Consider the following 22841-nt stretch of genomic DNA (forward strand, 5'->3'; position numbering starts at 1 on the left):
ATGTTCGGTGTGTGTTGTGTGTGTGTGTGTGTGTGTGTGTGTGTGTGTGTGTGTGTGTGTGTGTGTGTGTGTGTGTGTGTGTGTGTGTGAGCGAGAGAGAGAGAGAGAGAGAGAGAGAGAGAGAGAGAGAGAGAGAGAGAGAGAGAGAGTGTGTTTTTGTGTGTCACTTACCCATGCAACAGCCGCCTCAGAAGTCTCATCTTGTATTCAGAGCATTTTATTCAACTTACAAACTGTCGTGACCTTGCCGGTACGTCTAATATTGTCAAATGACGCATCTGTCTTATTGACTTGCACAGCGTTTCTATCTCTTGGCTTATTGATGGATCCACAGTCGTGCTGGACTGTTGCGATTCAGGTACCATATTGAAATCAAAACAGAGGAACATATATTATATAAGATACATTAGCATAATTATATACTACAAACTACATATACAACATGTATACTACATACATACATACTACATGAGGCAAATACGGCCTCTGGTGGCAAGGCCTGAAGAGTTTGGACTGAGACAGGTTAACACTGGGCCCTCATTTATCAATGGTGCGTACGCACAGATATGTGCGTAAACCGTGCGTACGATAATTTCTAAGCAAAGTGTGGGAAAGTGTGCTTGAGATTGTGCGTATATCTACGCACAGCTCAGACCGTGCGTATATGTCACCAAGTGGTAGAATATGAAGACTGCACGCACCATGAGACGGACTTTCATGCATTAGTTTAAACACTGACGTGTTCTGTATAATTCATCATAGTTAATTGTAAAATAGCGACAGTAGTGTAATTGTCAAACCCTATAAATAGCATTTGGAATAGGTCTTTCTTTCCGAATGAATGCAGCATGGTTTATATATAGCGCTATCGGAATACTACGGGATGCACTGAATGCACTCCGCGGGTGTTACGGTTAGGTGGTGGTGTGGACCCAAAATGCAGAACAGGACGAGAAGAGAGAGACAGGCAGGACACGAGGGGGTGTAGTTCAACGAAAAGGCTTTACTTGTATTTCACAAGGCCGCAATAAGGTACACTACAAAACACGAACCAAAACCTCAGCAATGCTGGCAGAGAACAAAATACAAAAAAACTCATTAGCACGGGGAAAAACACGACTGAAACTGGGAATGAATGAGACAGGAACGAACAGCTAAGCAGCATACAGGGTACATACCAGAGACAGGTTAACAGGATACAGGAAACACAGATAACGAACCGACAGGGGAGTAACAGGGAAGCACAGCATATATAGGGAGACTAATTAACAACGAGACACACATGGGCAGAGACACAAGCTGAGAAACAAAGTGACACCAAATACAAGACAGGACTGAATAACAATACATACACATACAAGAGACAACACACTAGGCCAGACCAGGAAACAGAGTAGGCAACATGAACAACATTACAGAGATTACATTAAACATTAAGGACAGATTGATAAGACAAGCATGAATGGCCACCAACAGCGGCAGTAGCGGAAGTAGTCCACTAGATGGTGGTACAGGATTAGGGATGGGAGCAGGATGAGTAGGGAGCTGTCCAAGAGAGGCTGAGAGAAAGGGGGGTGCAGGGAAGGGTCTCTGAATTGGCGGGGTGTGGCCAGGCTGAACAGGCAGATTGTGACAGCGGGGAACTGTTTTCAGAGATAGCAGATATAGACGGTGGGCCGAAGGTCTCTAGAGGCTTCCGTTAATGAAATGATTGATCTGGTTAAACAGACTATATGTTATTGTAATATGAACTACATAATATACTATAATAACACATTTCCGTTTGTTGGCAACGGTTGTTGGGTCATATCTTTATGAAATTAATGTGTTGATAAGATAAAAACTACCTACGTTTGTGAAAAGGGGCGTTGCTGCGGAACCAATCAAAACGCGTTACAACGTCAGGTGACTTGATTTCTCCCAATGACATTCTTCAAGCCCTGGAACCAGGAAGTAAATATTGCTACTCGTCTGTTCACAACACTGGATAGCTCTGCATTCGGTAAGCTCTCAATTCATTACTATTACTATTGAAATGCATTTTTACTTAACTTTACAGCATTATTCAAACGTGATAGGAAGTTATGAGTCATCAGCAGTTTATATGTAGTCCGTTTTGACGTCCGATTACACATTGGAAAATGTTGTAGCCACAGCTCACAAAGACTAACGTTACCTACGTTAGCATTTTAACTTTAACATTACGTTAGTGTAAATCAAACAACTCAAGTTCAAGTTTCAAGTTCTTTAATAGTTGTCATACAGAAGTACAGAATACTTTCATACAAAATGCTTCTTACTGTTACGCTCCAGAGACTGTGCTAGACAAGATAGTATCAAATAACATAATATAGCATGTAGTTTAGAAGAAGAAAAATGAGGTCACAGTGTTCGGTATAGACATATGTACAATGTTCTGAGTTACCATATAATATACAATACTATGCAGTGTACTAATGTACAGTACTATCTAGTGCAAAGCAGAAATGGGATGAGGTACAATTTTAGGTACAATTTACAGTAAGGTGTACGAGTTGTAGTGCAATCCTTCATCAATAAATATAAAGTGTGGGGAGTGGGTGCTACAGTGTGTTTGTTTAAAGTGGGTGTGTGCTATAAAGTGTGTGGAGTGGGTGCTACAGTGTGTTTGTTTAAAGTGAGTGTGTGCGTGTGGATGTGTGTGCTATGTGCGTTTGGTGGTTGTTGTTGTGTAGGGGAGGATCTATGGTGGTTGTTGTTGTGTAGTGTTCATTCATTGTTCGTTTAGCAGCCTGATGGCCTGGGGATAGAAGCTTCTTCTGAGTCTTTCTGTGCTCGCCTTGAGACTCCGGTATCGCTTGCCTGACCGCAGCAGTTCAAAGAGGCAGTTGTTCGGGTGACTGGAGTCTTTAATGATTCTCTTAGCCTTGCCCGTGCAACGCTTGTTGTAAATGTTCTCTAACTCTAACCCAATACTAATAATAGTAACTTGTTTCACATTCTTGCTGTGTGTTACACTATGGTAATAGCGGTCTTTGTTTTAGATGCTGTTGTCACTATGAATTACAAATGGGGGGCCCTGATGTAAACAAGACAAACGTCTTTCTCTGGTCTGCATCCCCTTAACAATTGTGTGTATTGAGCTGTACTGTACTGTACCCATTCTGCAATCTGTTAATAACGTTTTCAATCAATCAATCAATCAACATTTATAACACAATAACAAGTGTGAAAATAACATGTTATTTATTTTAACAGTAACATGTATTACAAAAACATATTCCCTGTTGTCCCAAATTACTGCTCCTTAATGATGATGATTCTTTAGCTTGGCAGGAAGTACTGCTGAGAAAAAAAATTGGCACTTTGATGGCAAGCTCCACATTCTCTGCCCTTTAATCACTGGAAACAGTTATTAGCTGATGTTGTAACAATGGAGCTTTCTACAGCTAGATTAAATGGTGCAAACTATCAAACAATAGATAGCTGGAACTAGGCCTGCCACGATAACACATTTTGCTGGGCGATTAATTGCCCCCGAAAATATCGCGATAAGCGATATTATTGCGACCGATTAGAGAATTTTTTTTGGGAAATTTATTTCCCAAAACTTTTATTTTGAAGCCCACCGCTCCGTCTTTTCCGGTGTTTTAGACTTTTATTTTGAAGCCCACCGACCGGACCGGAAGTATTGTTGTGATTATCCTAAACAGAAACTATGAGCCGACAACTTGTCTCGTCCGGTTGTTTTTGAGCTAATGATAAAACAAATTGTTGGTGAACAACTAACTTTAGGTTAGTTTTAACGTTAGCTACTAACGTTAGATGCAGCTACTACAGGCAATCAACGATGAGGAGGAAGCGTCAAAGCAGTATATAATAGAATTAGTGATGCACCGATGTGAAAATTGTGGCCGATACCGATAACCGATATTAATATTGCTGTTCTGGCCGATACCGATATTTACCGATGTCGATATCTCTGTATAGAAAACACTTTTTTATGATAATCAAATAAAGAGCTATTTTCCAAAACGCATAATTTTTTTACTTTTGTAACTTATTTTCAGAAATGACTGATATTTTGAAACTATTTAAGGCCAAAACATGTAAAAAGAAAAAAAAAAGATTAAAAAAAAAAAAAAAAAAAATTTTTTTTTATATCGGATATCGGCCCTATCTTGATATCGGACCGATACCGATGTGTAAAAAAACGGCCATATCGGCCGATATCGGCGGCCGATATATCGTGCATCACTAAATAGAATAGCTGTGGTGCGTAAGCACTGCAGCACGACTCGAAACTACCGGAGTGTTATAATAAATTAATTCATGTTTAACTTGTCCCTGTGTCCAGTCCTTTGACTAGCCCCACCCGTTCATTGTAAACAATGATGCATGTAATTGTATTAACGTTATTCTGTGTTGTACTTGTAGCTATGCTATACGTTGTATTTCGTTTGTTAGCTATTTAGCTAATGTTGTTAGCATGGAATGAGAATCAAAGCTCTATCTTTCATCTTTATTTAGCAGTCCGGTTTTTCCGGGCAGTAGCGAGTAACTACTTGGGTCTAAAAATAGCTAACGTTACACTACAAATAATGCTACTTGGTTAAAAGGAGCAACACTATTGAGAAATGTAGTTAAGCTATGTGCTCACAGGAGCTCCCGTGCACTAGTAACGCCAGCGGCCCGCCTCCCCACACGGAGTGACTGAAGGGGTACTGGTTCCGCCTCATTAAAACAAACGCGCAAATAGCAATTAATCGCGCCCGTCAAAATCATTGCATTCATTTTAATTATCGCAGCAATTAATCGATTTATTGCTTATCGCGGCAGGCCTAGCTGGAACCAACAATGTGCATTGTATGCCTGTACCTGTGCCTTCCAAAAAAGAAATAAAATATATGAAAAAAAGAAGATACAGTGTTCTGACAGTCCAAACACAGACACATGTCTGTACATGGTAGGTTGTTTGATTTGCATGTGCATCGCCCCTTCATGCATTGTGTTTTTTTTGCAGGAGCAGTATACAAGTTCCAGGATTGCGACTGGGGCTGGAGGAAGTGACATCCAGTCAATCTCGAAGAAATCTCTGGACTGCTGATCACCACATGGGAACTGTATTGAGAGGCATGAGCACAGTGAAGCAATAGTCGGGTGTCTGCTTCCTCCTGTATTGAGAACAGTGTTTGTAGTGGTAACACCTCCACCCCTGTGCCATCAGGGACTTCAACTGTGGCGGGTGGATTTACTGATCCCTCGAGAAAGTGCATTAACTTGGCTTTATCAGTTTTCACCATAGAGCCATCCATGTTCGCTATGGCTGCAGGGAAGGGTCCCAGACTGTAGACTAACATTTCCCCGATGTCAATCTTCCTGACTGTTCCCACCACTATAAGCCTGGCGAAGAGGTCTCGGTCTGCTTTCAGGGCCATCTCCTTGCCTCTCACCTTGGTAACACTTGATGTTGTTGTGTCCTTGAAGGTTTTGAGTTTCATCTTTTTTACAGGAGCATGGAAGTCCACCTCATCTGTTAGGAGACGTTGTTTAAAGAAATCGCCAAATGCCTTCTCACTGTACTAGTTACACATTACACACATACAAATGACAATAACACTATGTAACAACCATCAAATGCACTCACAGCACACACATCCACACGCACACACTCACTTTAAACAAACAACTCACTGCAGCACCCACTTTAGAACACCTAAACACACTTTATATGTATTGGCAAAGAATATGCACTACAACCCATACCTCATTACACCTTACTGTAAATTGTACCTCATCCCATTTCTGCATTGTACTGTATAGTATATTGTATTGTAACTCAGTTACTTTTCTACTCTGCATTGTACATTGTATGTATATATTGAACACTTGTCTACGTACTTGACTTCTATTTTTATCTAGCACAATCTCTGGAGCAAAACAGAAAGAAGCATTTTATATAAAAGTATTCTGTACTTCTGTATGACAACTAATAAAGAAACTTGAACATAAAAAAATCAACATTCTGTTCTCTATGCCAGGCTAGATCTGACCTTGACTCATGTTACAGGATTAATACACACTTTATACACAAATTGCATATAGCATTCTCTTTGGTAGCATTCATTCTGTGTTTATTGTGTCATACTGGGGAATAATATTAATATTATTATGTCCTATTGGGGACATCATTTTAAATTCTGAGCAATTCAATCCAATTCAATTTTTTTTATAGATGTCTGACATTGATTGAAAACGGTTAACAGATTGCAGAATGGGTACAATACAGTACAGCTCAATACACACAATTGTTAAGGGGATGCAGACCAGAGAGAGACCAACAAAGTGAGGTATGTAATACATTTCGAATTGTGGTCGGTTAGATCTAACGTTAATATCACGTTATCCATCTAATGGATAGCAAGCTCACCTGACGTCGGTATGGCTTGCGAAATACAATCTTATAGTAAGAAACAAAACACAAGTTGAACATAGTTTTGAACGTTTTATTACAATAGTATTTAGGTCTCATGTTGTGTATAATCAGCTAGCGTTCCAGTCGGATAGATAGCGTTAATATCACGTTAACCATCTAAAGCTCATCTGTGACGTTGTTATGGTTAATACAGTGCGAAATACAATCTTATATAGTAACAAAACAATACACAAATTGAACATAGTTTTGAACGTTTTATTACAATAGTATTTACTGTCTCATGTTGTGTATAATCAGCTAGCGTTCCAGTCAGATGCATTCTCCGTTGTTCATGTTGACAATTTTGGGGTCCCGAAATCCCGTTTCTGTATCCTGATTGGTTTATCAGCTAGAGGTGTCCAAAGATATGCATGAGAAAACATTTAATTTAAATGTAAGATTACGAACACCGATGACCAACAGACGGCTGGCCAACAAACGTATTTTGACTCAACATAATAACTAGATATTACACACAAAGAATTGTGTAGTCTGCCAACATGGATCAATCAAGTTCACTTTAGACTGACTCGGCCCCCCATCTAATAGGGATGAATGAATGAATGAGGCGCAGTCTAATTGCCGAGAGAACATAATATTAACTAGAGTCCGCTACCCGAGACACATTCTCCTTGATTTGTACCGCAATTTGGAACCCAAATTGGAGCATGGAACAAAACGCACATGCCATCCCCATCCCTTTCAAGTCCTCTCCACCCTCGGGTCTTTGGCCACCGGCGCGGTCCATCGTGATATTGGAGATGGATCGAGCAATAGACTGTTACTGTACCACCCATGTAGCTGTCAAAGCTCCATCACAAATTCAGTTATGTGAATAGAAAGGGATTCCACTCAGTCAATGTTGTGATGCGCATTTTATTTGGCTGATACAGTTGCTGGTGACCGGGAGGAAGGCATGCATTGTATTTAATTAAATTGTAATGTTATTACTGGGGTATATGTAATTAACATATACCCCAGTATATGTTAATTATGGGGGGGGGGGCAGACGCAGACGCAGAACACCCACCTCCATTGTTTAAAATAAAAAGCGAAATACTATTATTTTGTGTGTCATGTTTCCAAATAAGATTGGTCACAACGGAATGCTTTCTAGCTTCAATTTGTTGGTTAGAATAGATTACCTCCGTTGAAACTTCACTGAGAGCGAGATTGATCACGGAGGACTCGCTCTCAGTGAAGTTTCAAGTCTGCTTAGTCCATTATTCTACATTCCATGGGGGTGTTTCATTACCATATATGGTTAATTAGAGGTGGTTCTGTATGCAAATACTTAAAAAATCGTGCACGAGCGCGGAGCATAGAACATGTGGCATTTATCAACACGGAGTGTGCATAGAGACATTCTAAATTCCATGCTTAGGAACAAAAATAGAACACTTTCTACGCATTATTGATAAATGAGGGCGGTCTACTCAAGCTACACCATTAAATCTTGTCAGCCTACATGGTATTCTCCTAAATATTCACGACTAGAGGGCGTGCTTCACAGGTCCACGTGTACTGTAGTGTGAATGTTGAATCTCTCTGATCACCGTTCTAGTTTTTAATGCAATGCACACAGAAAGCTCTTTGAGTGTTTCCCTAATCAAGGCATCTGTATTTAGAAATTAGGGCACACACCTGGTAGGGCAGTCCAAAGGTATATGTGACCAGGCATAGATAATAGGGTCTTGTTAAGCAAGCTTCACATTTCTATATGTATACGTTTGCGTCTTATCCCGTGGTGAATATTGTATAGTTTCAGAGTGATCCGGGCTAATTCCTGGAAGCTGAGTTATGGAGTGCTATGTGCATTTTGCTAAAGTCATTCGCGTTGCTCACCTGGACACAATACTATTTCCAAATCAAAGGTATATAATAGGTATTATGTTTCATCATGAAGGCATCAAAGGGGGGGGGGGGGGGGGGTCGTTTTGTGATGCTCTGATCGTCAGCAATGGCATACGTTTTATTTTTTTATCCACTCTTTCTTCTTATTTTTCTATTTTTCTCCCATCCCAATTTCGCCTCGCCAATTCTCCCTTCAATTCTCCCCTCCCCTGTCTCGAACGTTGCTAGACTATGCCTCCCGTCGCATCTTTTCACCTGTACAGCGTGACCTCTCAGTGGCGAGGAGTGGGAGGCTCACGCTGCCCCTGTTACTTCCTGATTCTGCTGTACAGGCGCACCAACCGACCTGTAGGAGTCACTGTCCACAACGTCCAATCCCCACCCACCAGCTTTCCCACCCCTAACACTGCCAATTGTGTTAGTATGAACGACCAGCCAAGCTGGTAGCAACGCCGAGAGCTGGGCTCGAACCCAGCATCTCCTGTGTTAGTGGCGAGCGCCTTGCCTACTGCACCACTTAGCCGCCCTTCGGCATACGTTTTGAATACTACTACATATGTTGATCGTTGCGATCGATGTGAAATCATTGTAGGATCAAAGTAGGATTGACGTCATATAGTCCTTACCTTTGCTAGGAGGTATTCCAAAATGAATATTCCAATCGCGATTTCCAGTATTGATGTCCATCCCTGACATGAAACGGGACAAACTATGCATCAAGTGTGCTGGTCACATTTGAGTCCTATAATAAAATATTTTAGATAGTGCTGAAATCATGTATGCGGTGTGGTGTGTTGTTCCTTTAAACACTTAGTCTACACATGTAGGGAAGTTATTATTGTCTAACCCCATTCACTTCAGGCATGTCAATTATTGAAGCATGTCACCTTAAATGATCATGCTGATTTTTAAATGTAGGCTACGTGCATGATAACAACGATGGGTGCAGGCCACATGACCTGCTGGCAAGCACCAAAGTGGAGCCTCCCCCCATGCATTGTTTTAAAATTGACTCGATATGATAACTCCCACTGGAATTGAACTACATTTCCCATCATTGCCGCGGATGAATTGTCTTGTTGGAGAGCCACTTAGTCACTTGTGTTCATGCTCTACAAGCCATTCCGCCTTTGATGATACAAGACAGGTCTAATGCATGGAACTAGCAAGTGCATCGCTCTCCAAAGAGCTGGGGGAGTTATTTTGTCGATTTTAGTGTTGGGTCACAGGCTAGGAGTCATAACACAGAGAGCAGTGGGTAAAAATAGAAAACCTGTTTAAAAGAACAACAATGCACTTAGCTGATCTGAGCCTGTATGAATTGAACTGCCCTGTGGTAGGAATAGCGGATGGGAATACTGTTCACTGGCAGTGTGCAGTGTTAAAAAAGTGCGTTATCATTCTTGCCACTGAAAAAGAACATGACCATGACTATGCTAGAGTGGCCCTATATTACCTGGTCTCCATGAATAACAGTGTATGTCTCCTCTCTCCTGGTTTGGGAATGTCATTTATCACTCTGCCAGAAAGGTATTTAAAGATCTTACTGGAAGTCCAACTGAAAACCTCTCAATGAGCAGCTCAGTGGGGCTCATGTGCCAATACTTAGTGTTTTACTGCCACACTGACAATGTGCCTGTAATGTACCTAGAGACGGTGTTGCGGTTAAGAGCCTTGTCTCTGGAACCACACGCACCCCTGCTTGTCTGGGATCAGTTCCCAATCGTCTCTCCTGCCCCTGCCCTCTCTCTCTTTCTGTCTCAATGGGAGACAATGGGAATGGACTGATCACTCTCCTTTGAAAAAATATACTTTGCACTAGCTCTTTATTGGTGTGTGTGCGTGTGAGTGTGTGTATGAGGGATCAGCTGAGCAAACACAAAACACACACACACATTCTTAATATATTTACATTTTAGACAAAGATCCTTGAACACAAACAATAATAGATGCACAAACAAATCTTGGAATCTCAAAATTACATATCTAGTCCGAGTCGATGGATACAGGAAGCAGTGTCTCCTCCAATTGTGGCGATTGCCAATTATCACAATATAGAGCAGAATTTTGCAGATGCCATAGTTGTTGGCTTTCAGCCCTCTCACAACTAATCTGTGGACATTACCTAGGCTTCCAAATATAAACACCAAATATAAAACCTTGGCAAGAAATACCTCTTCCAGACTGTAATCAAAAGTACATCCTACTTTTAACATGGTGAGCTCTCTACTGTCCTCATTAACAACAACCATAGCTGGTGTATTAGCTGTAACATTTAAAATACATCATATTCAGTTTTGCACAGTTTTAACATTTTTACAAAAGATGGAGCATCTGGCATGTCCTTAACTAATAGCTCAACAATTGTGTCATGCCTTGCAATTCCCGTATACACCTACCTGTAGTAGCCATTCAGAATATGAGACTAAGATTTTACTGTAACTTTACAAGGTACCTTCATGCATTATCTGGTGTTAAATGATGTTCAGTATCAACAGTAGCCCTTACTGAGGTCAGACAGTCAGTTTCAACGTCCTCTGAAACTATTACAGTGTCCGAGTCAAGTTTCACCCAGTCTAGGGCTAGATCTGGCCAACCTGACTAGACCACAAAAGTGCACGCACGCGCGCACGTACACACACACACACACACACACACACACACACACACACACACACACACACACACACACACACACACACACACACACACACACACACACACACACACACACACACACACACACACACACACACATACACACACACACACACACACACACACACAGTAATGTTGGTCCATTAAACTGCATGCGGAGTGAGAGGTAAGATTGTACATGATTATGTTTCGTTAACTAGCCTAATTTTAAGAGCGACATTGCTAACACTAAATGGATGTTGCAATTCCATGGTGACGTGACCTGATCATAATGCTACAGTAAGCTAGTTTTGGCTAGCGATTTTTTTCCTTCTTTTAAACTGCCGCTTCCAAATTCAAAATCCCCTGCTTTTGCAGAGAGAGAGAGAAATCCATATTAGAACAGAGACATAGAGGAACAGAGCTGCATGTACCACAGACCAAACTAGGAGTGATCTAGTCCATTCATTTTCCAAAACCAACAGAAGATTCTGGAGAGACACAGATGGAAATGTGACACACATGAGAGGTCTATGAGCCAACACCCAATTATCGGCCATTATAAGACTTTTACCAATATATTATGGTCGATGGATTTCCTGATAGCAAAATAAATGCATAACCCTGTGTGTGAACTGAAAACAAATGTGTTTGTTCTAATTTCTCTCTTTATTCAGAGGACATATCGACTATCTATCTTCTATTTTACTATCTTATTGTACTAATCAACCAACCAACCAATAACCTAACTAACTCACAGAGCACCAATGGTTATAGGGTTACTCTTTCCAAACAAACACCTAAGTAATAATACTATCACAATTGTTGTGTGAATGATTTATGAATGAGGAAACCCCCCCAGTCTGCTAGATGTCAATTCACTCTGCGTCTCTGGGATAACAGCCCTGGGGTTGGGCCAAACACCCCATCACTCATAAGTTGTCCTTATTTCTAGGATGTGTCATTGTGTGTGTGTGTGTGTGTGTGTGTGTGTGTGTGTGTGTGTGTGTGTGTGTGTGTGTGTGTGTGTGTGTGTGTGTGTGTGTGCGTGTGCGTGTGTATGTATGTGTGTGTGTGTGTGTGTGTGTATGTGTAAGGGTTGCCAGCTGTATCACTACCAAATAAGGGACAAAGGGTGGCCTGAATGGTACACCACGAATAAATGTGTGGGTGTGTTTTGCTGTGCTGTCTGGCACTTTACATCTTAATCAGCCTATCTCATTCAGACATGAAATAACACCAACTACCCCTATCTGGGTTCTTTAAAAAAAAAGTCCATGGAACATTCTTATACTTTCTATTGTATGTGCCCTGTACAATCTTAACAGGTAAAACAGTCAACAACATTTTAAATTAGCAAATTTTTAGATAATTTACCAACTTGATCATAACAATGGTCTGAACAAAACTATAGGTTATATTTCATATGGCTTTGCGCTCTGCTCTATTGGAACTGTCCCTTTAATCATATGCTATCATGAAAACTTTCAACCACGTGCATGTACCCACACCTGCCTGACCACGCCCACATCCGCTCACATATAAGAGGGGTCATGGCCATACTACCAGCTCCTTCCCTACTTTCACCACCTGGAAGTACGTGTAGAGCACCTCTTCAAGATCAGTGCTGAAGTAGTTAGTTAGTTATAGGAGCTGTGTTGGCATTGTCACCACCGTAGAGTCTAGAGGATTATTCTGACCTCCACCGGCGATTCACATTAGGGCTTCCTCGGGGCGTAGTGGGGCTTTCCTGCTCCACGTTTGTGGCAGCCCGGAGGAGAGTGCGCATCGCTAGGCAGTTCCCCTGCCAGCGTTGCTCTCCGGCTGTGCAGCTGGATACTATTGCCACGTGAGGCAGTCGGCTGGTCCGACGGCCTCTCTGGTGGGTGGTGTCTTGCGGTGCGGGCTCTCGGTGAACGGCGGGGGCGGACGGTCTAAACGGATGTGTCAGTTGTGCGGGGTCAGCTGCTCAGGCATACGGCCCCGCAGAACAGCCGGCTCCAGGCAAGGATTCCTCCGTTACCTCTCCATCGCGTCCGATACTGCTACAGTAGCTAGCCGTTAGCCTGTAGCTAACCATTAGCCGGTAGCTAGCCGTTAGCTTGTAGCTAGCCGTTAGCCTGTAGCATCCGATGGACAATTAGGATTACATGGAGGGGGCGGGGAGTTCTTGTTTGACGCCCCACGAAGACAGAGCTCTCTCCCCTCGGGCAGAGTGTGCTTTGTTTTCCTGGGAGCCCCGTACTCCGAGTCTGGGTTCAAGTCCCACCTCCGAGACGGGACGCCCTACTGCCATCCGCACTGGACGTTGGCCCCCGCCTATCAGAAAGAGAAAGTGGGTTGAGCCTCCCGCCGCAAGGGATGCGAGATTGCGTGTTTTTGTCCCCGAGCTTAGGGCGGCAGCGGCCCGTACAAACAGGGCTCCGCTGCCGATGCCACTGTATCTCTGGCAACGCCATCCTGTGAGGGAGGCGAGCGTTGTCTGCATTTTCTTTGGGGTAGGCAGTTGGCTATCTGGAGTGGCCAGGCCTGCACTCCACCTTACACAGCTTCAATAGCTAGCCGTTAGCTTGTAGCTAGCCATTAGCCTGTAGCTAGCAGTTAGCCTGTAGCTAGCAGTTAGCCTGTAGCTAGCAGTTAGCCTGTGGCTAACTGTTAGCGGTAGCCGCGGGGAGATTGCGGGCCCTGGACACTCTGATTCGGCGTCATCTCTGGCAGAAGATGTCGTCAGCCTGCACCACGGCCGGCCGCAGGATATGGGCGAAACGCCGGAGCAGGACTCCAGCCGTCGCCACTACTGGCCCCGCGGAGACGACCATTGTTGCTGCCAGTCGTCCTGCGACCCGGGGGTACAGGTAGGACACATTACCCCTTTTCTTATTGGCCAAGAGACATGTCCGTGAGTTACAGGGCCTGTGCTACAGACCGCTGTCATTGTAAAGGATAGATGATGCGATGCAGTCGAGACTGTTGGTCATTCTGCTCTGCTCTCTAACAGTAGTGTATATTGGGCCGTTTTGTCTACTTAGTCCAATCTGTTACATGAACCTTTTTCAATTGTTTCACTCACGTTGAGGTCTCTCTGGGAAAACTGCTGTCTTCCCCTATTACATACAGAGCAGAATTGACGCAGTTTTTATTCCCAGGCTCGTCGTATAAGAGCCCGTGTCTGTGTCTCTAGTACCGGCTTCCTGCTGATCATCCCAGACAGCAGGGGTAAACATTGTGGGTCTCTTTCTTGTTAGAAATTCGCCGTCACTGTTCTGGGGTTCTTTACGAGCATACACTTTGTTTCATAAATCAGCGTTTGGTCTTACGAGACCGATCAGCGCTGGCCCAGGGTGTTTTTCAATGATTGAATCCGCTTTTTGGGACCGGCACGCCTCGGTTGCCCAACATCATAAAAACTGCGTTTTTTCTGCTGTCGGCTGGGAAGGAGATTTTTATCTCTACCGAGCGCCAGTGCACTAGGTTAGACTCGAGGACTCGCGTACATCTCTGTGGGGAGATGACGGAGTAGGTCAAACATTGGCAGGGGGGTTTCACGCCCGTTAGGTGGGACACCGGGAGCGGTGCGTTCGCGTACTGACCGTCTTGGTGGCGCCCCATGTGATGTTTTGGATCGACACGCGTACCTACCCCCCTCTTAGGACTGGGGGCGGCGGCATGACAAGGGCACGGTACTTGTCCTGGTCGCGCCGGACCGGATCAGCTTTTCTGGGGGGAAAATGCCAGGGCGGGCCGGACGTCACAGGGGTTGATGTCATGAATGTGTGTGTCATATAGATGCCACTACGAGTTGCCCTTAACAGTGGTGTGCATTGGTCCATACTATGTTGTACCTTTTTGCACAATGTTAGGTGGGTTGGTCCTTCTCCATTCGTTTCACCCCTCCCACCCTGCTAAACCGGGGATGGGAGGGGGCTGTCGGGGAGGCTGCTTCTGTCAACTCCTCTATGCATCCCTGTGTAGGTCCCGGTCCTCCAGGCCCAGGTTGGGCCTTGCCCTCGTTGACCTGTTGGCCTGGGTTAATCCTTTTTAAACCTGAAACGCCTTGAACTGCATTGTATAGCCTGTGTATACGTGCAGTTATGTTTCCAGGGTTTCTTAATGGGTTAAGGGAGCAACCATTTTCTGTTAATAAACATAGGGAGGTGGTTGTCTCCCCGGTGTGTTGGTAGCAGAGTCGACTCCGGTTGAGCCTGGGTCTGACCCCGGCTGCCCGAGAGTATGCCCCTGCATGTTTCATGACGTCTGCCAATTGTGTCAAACTCTTTCTCTGAACCTCGACCCCGCGGGATTAATAAATTGGCAGGGTCAGGGTTCGTGGTGGAATCTGTTCGCTGGCGGAGTTGGCTAACTCCGACTCTGTGAGGTTCGTGACCCCATGAGATTGTGACATGGTGCACGGCATACCGAACACCCTTTCCGCCGGGATACTGTTAGCCCCTTAGGCGCCTGTCTAGTCCGCAGTGCTCCGGGCGCAGGTCGAGTTCTGCTCTTGTTAAAGGAAAACTCCAACATTTTGGGAAATTAGCTTATTTGCCATCTACCCTGGAGTTAGATAAGAAGATACATACCTATTTTGTCTCTGTGCATGCAGTAGGAGTAGGAAGACGTTGGGAACTAGGCTAATGGAGGAACCTACTTCCAGTGACTGACGCTAAGCTAGGCTAACGGTGCGCGTCTTCCTACTCCTACTGCATGCACAGAGAAGGAAAAGGTATGTATCTTAACACTCCAACATTTTGGGAACCCTGGAGTTAGACAAGAAGATGCATACCTTTTTCTTCTCTGTGCATGCAGTAGGAGTAGGAAGATGTTGGGAACTAGGCTAATGGAGGAACCTACTTCCAGTGACTGACGCTAAGCTAGGCTAACGGTGTATGTCTTCCTACTCCTACTGCATGCACAGAGAAGAAAAAAGGTATGTATGAGTTTTCCTTTAAGACCTGTCGGCCTGGATTGAGGGATCAACCTCCTTGGAGGTTTGTCTCCCCGGTGCGCCAGCTGGCCCCACAACATTGTGGGGGGGAAGCCTCCTTGGAGCGCTTCGGAGTGGCGTGCCAGGTGGAGAAGGGCCTTCACCTATTGTAGGCCCTGTTCGATATGCTTGCGATGTGGGCGGTGGTGTCACTAGTGACCGTCTGGTGGGGTCTCGATGCCGCGGCCTCGTTGACCTCGCCAGGCCCCTTTTTCGGGGGGTCCTGGCCCCCGGGATGTGGCCTGGGGCTGGGGCCTCCTCCGCGCCCCGCTGCTACAGCCTTGCCACTGGGTCGGGGCTTTTTGACCCCGACCCCACGATGTTGGGGGCTGTGACATGGGTTTTTGCTTCACGTTGGTTCCCTGGTGGCGTGCGGGATGCGCAACCGAGTAGTCGTGGGCCCTTCTAAACAAAGGTAAGTCTCACAGTCTGCTCACCCTGTGCGTTTGAGGTACTGTTCCCTCTTCGCACAGTCGGGTCCGGTCTCCCTCGCGTCCCTCACTAGGGGGGGCGGGGGGGCCCGGATCCTCCCCGTTATTCTGATGGTTGTAGGGGACCTCAGCGGGTACATCTGTCGGGCTTTCCGCTCTGCTCCACCATTGTGTTCCAATAAAGCAGAGCGCAAAGCCATATGAAATATAACGAGTTATATGAATATGGCGAGCGCTCTGCTCTGACTCACTGAGGACCCCATGTGTCTTCCGTTTTGGCGTTGAAAGACTGGGGAAGGAGCTGGTAGTATGGCCATGTTATCGGAACAGAATCTCCTACTTGTTTGCGCTTACCTGATAATGTCAGCACAACGATACAACAATCTGTTTCATCACAGATTCAGGATTATCATTTGCTGAAGGGAAAATAGTCCTGTGACTTCCCATGAGTATCACACAGTAGCCTAATGTTACAGAAAACACAATCATTTGATAGAAATATGCAATCTGTGAAATAAACAACATTTAGAAGATCCATCGTGATGGTTCTGAAAAAACAGCTCTCCTCTCCTCTCCAAAAGAGCTTTGCACACTTGTTGCAATTATTGGTCCGATGTGCAAAGCAAGATCAATCGGTGACAGAACAGAATCAGTGACAGAACTTGTAAATGTTCAGACAGCTTAATCTTTTTATGATATATATTCGTGATACTATTTATACACCCAATTCAAAGTTATAGCCCCATTTTCTTTCAAACTAATTTGGTCACGGATGTCTGGATTTAGTCTCTCTTGGGCAGAGGTGTTTAGCAGGCTGTGACGTACACGTTTAGAGACAGCTCTGGGTAGGAGTTTGGAGACAGCTCTGCCTCCTCCTACACCCTTCTCTTAACGTCTCCTCTCCCTTTTCCCCCAATCCCTTCTTCCATCTGTCTTCAGATGTGTGTGTGTGTATGTGTGTGTCTGTGTGTGTGTATGTGTGTGTGTATGTGTGTGTGTGTGTGTGTGTGTGTGTGTGTGTGTGTGTGTGTGTGTGTGTGTGTGTGTGTGTGTGTGTGTGTGTGTGTGTGTGTGCGTGCGTGCGTGCGTGCGTGCGTGCGTGCGTGCGTGCGTGCGCATGCACATGTGTCTTATCGGGGAGTCATCAGCCGCTTACGCTGTCTCTGTTCCTCATCTCTCTCTGTGTCAGCTACATACTCACACTGCCTGCACACACACACACACACACACACACACACACACACACACACACACACACACACACACACACACACACACACACACACACACACACACACACACATACACACACACACATACACACAGCACAATCACCTTTTAATTCTCCATGATGTATTACATTGGCAGGAACCAATTTTAGGGCCAGAATTGGGCCCTAAATCACTAAATCACTTCCCTCCGCTCATCCAGCCATTTATCAAGCTACCTTTCCCTGGGAAAAAAAGGTTAATACATCAGGAATGTAAATAAATTAGTAAGCTACGATGGCCAGGATAAATATTGTATGGATAGGGTTGGAGGATTTGTTTTAACAGTGAGAGCTGATGGATGATGGCTGTGTGACCCTGCTGCAACTAGCTGGACTAGGTTTCTCTGCCTTTCAGCTGCTTTTGAAGTGTGTGTGTATACGTGTGTGTGTGTGTGTGTGTGTGTGTGTGTGTGTGTGTGTGTGTGTGTGTGTGTGTGTGTGTGTGTGTGTGTGTGTCTGTGTGCGCGTGTGTGTGTGTGTGTGTGTGTGTGTGTGTGGGCATGCATGTGCGTTTGTGTGCATGCGTTTGTGTGTGTGTGTGTGGTAAGATTAGATATTAGGGGTGCCAAGGGGCTATTTCAGGGGCTGATGGAGGAAGACACACATCACACACACACACACACCCCACACACACATTCATACACACACACACACACACACACACACACACACACACACACACACACACACACACACACACACACACCCTTACACATGTACACACGTGCACACATGCCCAAATACTTGAATGCAGCATTCCCCTACATATAATAAACAGCTTTGAACACACACATGCACGCACACAGTGCCTACACAAGGGTATTTTGGATCCTAATTACAGTCAGCTTGTTTCTATGTTTGGATGCGTCCTGCTTTAGTCTGTGATTAGTGCCGTCCAGAATAGACCACTGGAGAGCTAGCTAGTGGCTCCTGTAGGAGGTAACGTGTTCCAACAATCACTGTGTGTGTGTGTATGTATGTGAATGTGTGTGTGCACATGTGTTTGTGTAGTCTGGGCAGGTGTGTGGGCTGGTGTGTGGGCCACTAATGTGGGCCGGTGTGTGGGCCAGTGTGTGAGTCGGTGTGTGGGCCACTAATGTGGGCCGGTATCAGGGTTTCCGTTAGCCGGTAATTACCGGTATTTGACCGGCAGAATCTGTTGAAGTCCGAATATTTTAATATCTCCGGTCATAATGTCCGGTGAAAATAATTCCCTCTAAGCACAATTTGATTATTTGAATTGTATTAAATAGCCTAGGCCCTATGCGATGAACGAAACAATCATTACATTTGTTTCATTGATGCTTCACCAAGCAGGTCTAATAATGACAACGATGTTGTCAGCGGGAGCTTGGTGCTGGATTTGCGAGAGCATGCAGCTGCAGAGCCACAGAACCCACAGAGCTGTGCCCGCACAGTGCAGTACTCCAATTCAGCCATTGGCAATTCAGCTGTTGGGTGGGGGGCGCTGCTGAGCGGTCCCCAGACCGGACCTGAAAACAGAGCTGGCTCTGCGGCTCTGCAGCTGCATGCTCTCGCAAATCCAGCACTGAAGTCGTTGGGAGGTGGAGATAGTCATCACGCAAACCCACGATAATGTTGCCGTCTCTCTCTGCCAAATGTCTCAGTTCTTCGCTTGATATAATTAATACAAATGTCCAATATAACGGAATTCGTTAGCTCATAAAAATGTGATTATAACAGACTGCTGTTTATTAATGTCGGGCAGACTGCCCACCGACACCTCAAGTCGGCAGCAGCACGAAGTCTCGAGGGACTTATTTTATTTGGAATATATTAATGACTGTATATACGCAAAAGTAGCCTAGTTTTAAGTTAAAATATTATAAATGCCTTGAGGATGTCATTCTTTATATAGCCTGCCTATCAATTGTTTTTAAGCTCAATAAAATCTGACCGGAATTGATCCCAGACCGGCAACAATTTTTTCTAACAGAAACCCTGGCCGGTATGTGGGCCAGTATGTGGGCCGGTGTGTGGGCCGGTGTGTGGGCCGGTGTGTGGGCCGGTGTGTGAGTCGGTGTGTGGGCCACTAATGTGGGCCGGTATGTGGGCCGGTGTGTGGGCCGGTGTGTGGGCCAGTGTGTGGGCCAGTGTGTGAGTCGGTGTGTGGGCCACTAATGTGGGCCGGTGTGTGGGCCGGTGTGTGGGCCGGTGTGTGGGCCGGTGTGTGGGCCAGTGTGTGAGTCGGTGTGTGGGCCACTAATGTGGGCCGGTATGTGGGCCAGTATGTGGGCCGGTGTGTGGGCTGGTGTGTGGGCCGGTGTGTGGGCAGGATTAAATTCCATAGTACGCATGCTTGCTCGCACAGAAACAGTCCGTCCAGATGATGTAGCCTACACAGCGCTCTACTACAGATACACTACCCAGAGCGCAACGACACACATAGGTGACAATAGTGTGTGTGCGTGTGTGCGCGCTGGCCGGAGTGACTCTGAACGTCTCAGGCTGAATTTGTGTCCCCTAGCCTATCCGTGACATCGAACAAGAGAAACTCAATGCCATTTGGAGCATACCGTAGCGTAGCTTAATTCTCCGACACCGTAGTCTATTCTCTGACAATATAAGCCTTCATAAACGTTTTTTGTTGTCCTTTTAATGAAGGAATACTCTCCAAATCAGATAACACGGACGATTGCTTCTACTGTGCGAGCTGCCTGCCATTGCTGTTTGAATGAAGATTTGCTTCTGTGTCGTCTAAGGCTGACCCCTATTAGTCGAATAGTCGACTAATCGATCGAAAGGAGCTGTAGTCGACTGCCAACCTCTTAGTCGAATGCAAAAAATTTATAAACAATTTGAATTTTTTATTTTATTTATTTAAAAAAAAATTATCATTCTTTCCAAAAGAAAAGAGGCCTAGAAGCGTGCCTAACACTAATGGCACGCATACCAGAGGCTAACTGCCTAAGAAAACAGGCACAGAGGCACTGAAAGAGGATTTCACCCATCTAATGAACACACTAGACTAGACAAATATCAAGATGTATCCATCAGTAGACCAATTGCATGCTTTTGCAGAGGACAAAAAGCCTTTCGTCGACTCCTTCGGATATTAAGCACCCCCACAGCCCAAATGGAATGATAAAAAATATCAACTTTTTTTTTTCATAGTCGACTAATAGTCAACTATCGGCTAATTTCGGCCAATCAAAGTCGACTATCCAAATCCTTAGTCGGGGACAGCCCTTGTCGTCAAATGTTGTGCTTAGTGAACAACGTGAGGCTGCCTGCAGATATAGCTCTAAGGTGGAAGAGCTGATCAGCAGAGGGAAGCAGTAATCTAACAACTGAGAATTTCAAACAGTAGGCTATCCTCCTTTCAGATTTTTGATACACTGTTTCTCCATCAAGAAAGCTTTTTCATAATTTTGATGGCATTTTACTAACTTCAGTGTCAACCAAGAATGATATGCAATTCGAAATTGGCCCCTGTAAAAAAAAGAAATGGTGGAGCTGAAAAAGCTAGAATTAAAAAACAAAAACAACAAGTTACTTGCTGCGAAACATGCTGGTGATGTAGAGTAGGACAGTTTAATTGGGGGATAGACAGAGAGAGTGAAAGAAGACAGACAGACAGACAGACAGACAGACAGACAGACAGACAGACAGACAGACAGACAGACAGACAGACAGACAGACAGACACAGAGACAGAAAGACACAGATAGAGAGAGAGAGACACACACACACAGAGAGAGACACAGCGAACAGGCTCTTGGAATGGGTGTCTGGGAGGAAGTGGGGGGTCTTTCGATGTTGATTAAACGGCAAGCAACTAATGTCATGAGTGCAAAATTAAAGGACAATAAATCGAATCTAACTGAAATTGTGTAGCACAGACCTTTCTATGGATCAAAACCTCAATATTATTATGGTGTAGTTAATACTTCATGTATCCTTAATCCCTAGGCTAAAAAAAAGAAAACGTATGCCAATGACAGGAAGTAACGGTATATGTGTGTGTGTGTGTGTGTGTGTGTGTGTGTGTGTGTGTGTGTGTGTGTGTGTGTGTGCATGTGTGTGCATGTGTGTGTGTGTGTGTGCACTGTGCACGAGTGCACATCTAGGGGCGGGGTGTAGATTGGTCTCCCTGATGTTGACTCCTTAGCCACAGCCTTGGGTTGTTTAATACTGGACGAGTGTTTCATAACGGCCGTTGTGTGGGCCAGTTTCGGGGCCGGTGCGTGGGCTGGTGCGTCTGAATGTCCCAGGCTGAATTTGTGTCCCAGTCCGCCCCTGTCTGAGAGTGTACGTATTTGTGTCCTTGTGTATGTGTGTGTTATGTTGTTTTTGCAGTGTCATGGTAGGGATCAAAGCAGCGTGTGCTAATTGAGAGGCTAACAAGCGTATCTGACTGGCTATTGATGTGCCTCCCCACACACTGCCCTGAGTCATGACTCATAGCAGATGGTTCTGTTTGTGTGTGTGTGTGTGTGTGTGTGTGTGTGTGTGTGTGTGTGTGTGTGTGTGTGTGTGTGTGTGTGTGTGTGTGTGTGTGTGTGTGTGTGTGTGTGTGTGTGTGTGCATTCATGTGTGTGTGTGCGTGTGTGTGTGTGTGTGCGTGTGTGTGTTAGGGGTGGACGGTATGGTCTAAAATGTATATCACGGTATAATTTGAAGCATAGACGGTAACGGTATATATCACGGTATCATCGTTTTTGATAAAAAAAAAATTATTTTTATTTTATATACTTTTTTTTTTTTTTTATATAAAATATATATATTATATAATTAGACTTGTACTTGTATTATCTGCGAGACATCGCCACCACGCAACAAGCTCCACTGTCTGTGTGTACTCTAGTAGCCTCCAGCTACGGCCAGGATTCTCCAGAGCTGCAGCTGGACCTATACTCGAGTAGCCTCGAGCTACGGCCAGGATTCTCCGGCGCTGCAGCTGGGCCCTAGTAATGGTATAACTATAACGTTAAATCACATTCACAAGCCCTCAGCTCGAATACGCATCGAATCAGTGTTATAAGACATTGATATCAGGAGCTATCTGTAGCTACTGCTAGCCGGATATATAACGTTAATACAACGCCTCAGTGAATTATTTAGTTCAATGGGACATTTCGTTTTGAACGGTGAACTAATTTGCGCTAACGTGAGCTAACAGGTAGCATACACGTCTCTACTAGACTGTGGAGCGTTTGTTGATGTCAGGAGCTATCGGTAGATGGCCGAC

At 44.8% G+C, this 22841-nt stretch overlaps 1 protein-coding gene across 1 annotated transcript in view; it reads left to right on the plus strand.

Moving 5' to 3' along the window:
* Nucleotides 1-22841, plus strand: part of LOC311230238 (receptor-type tyrosine-protein phosphatase gamma-like) — a 667161-nt gene that overhangs the window by 166262 nt on the left and 478058 nt on the right. The window lies entirely within an intron of this gene.

This window comes from Notolepis coatsorum, assembly GCF_963971535.1.
Source record: "Notolepis coatsorum genome assembly, chromosome: 6".
Classification (NCBI taxonomy): domain Eukaryota; kingdom Metazoa; phylum Chordata; class Actinopteri; order Aulopiformes; family Paralepididae; genus Notolepis; species Notolepis coatsorum.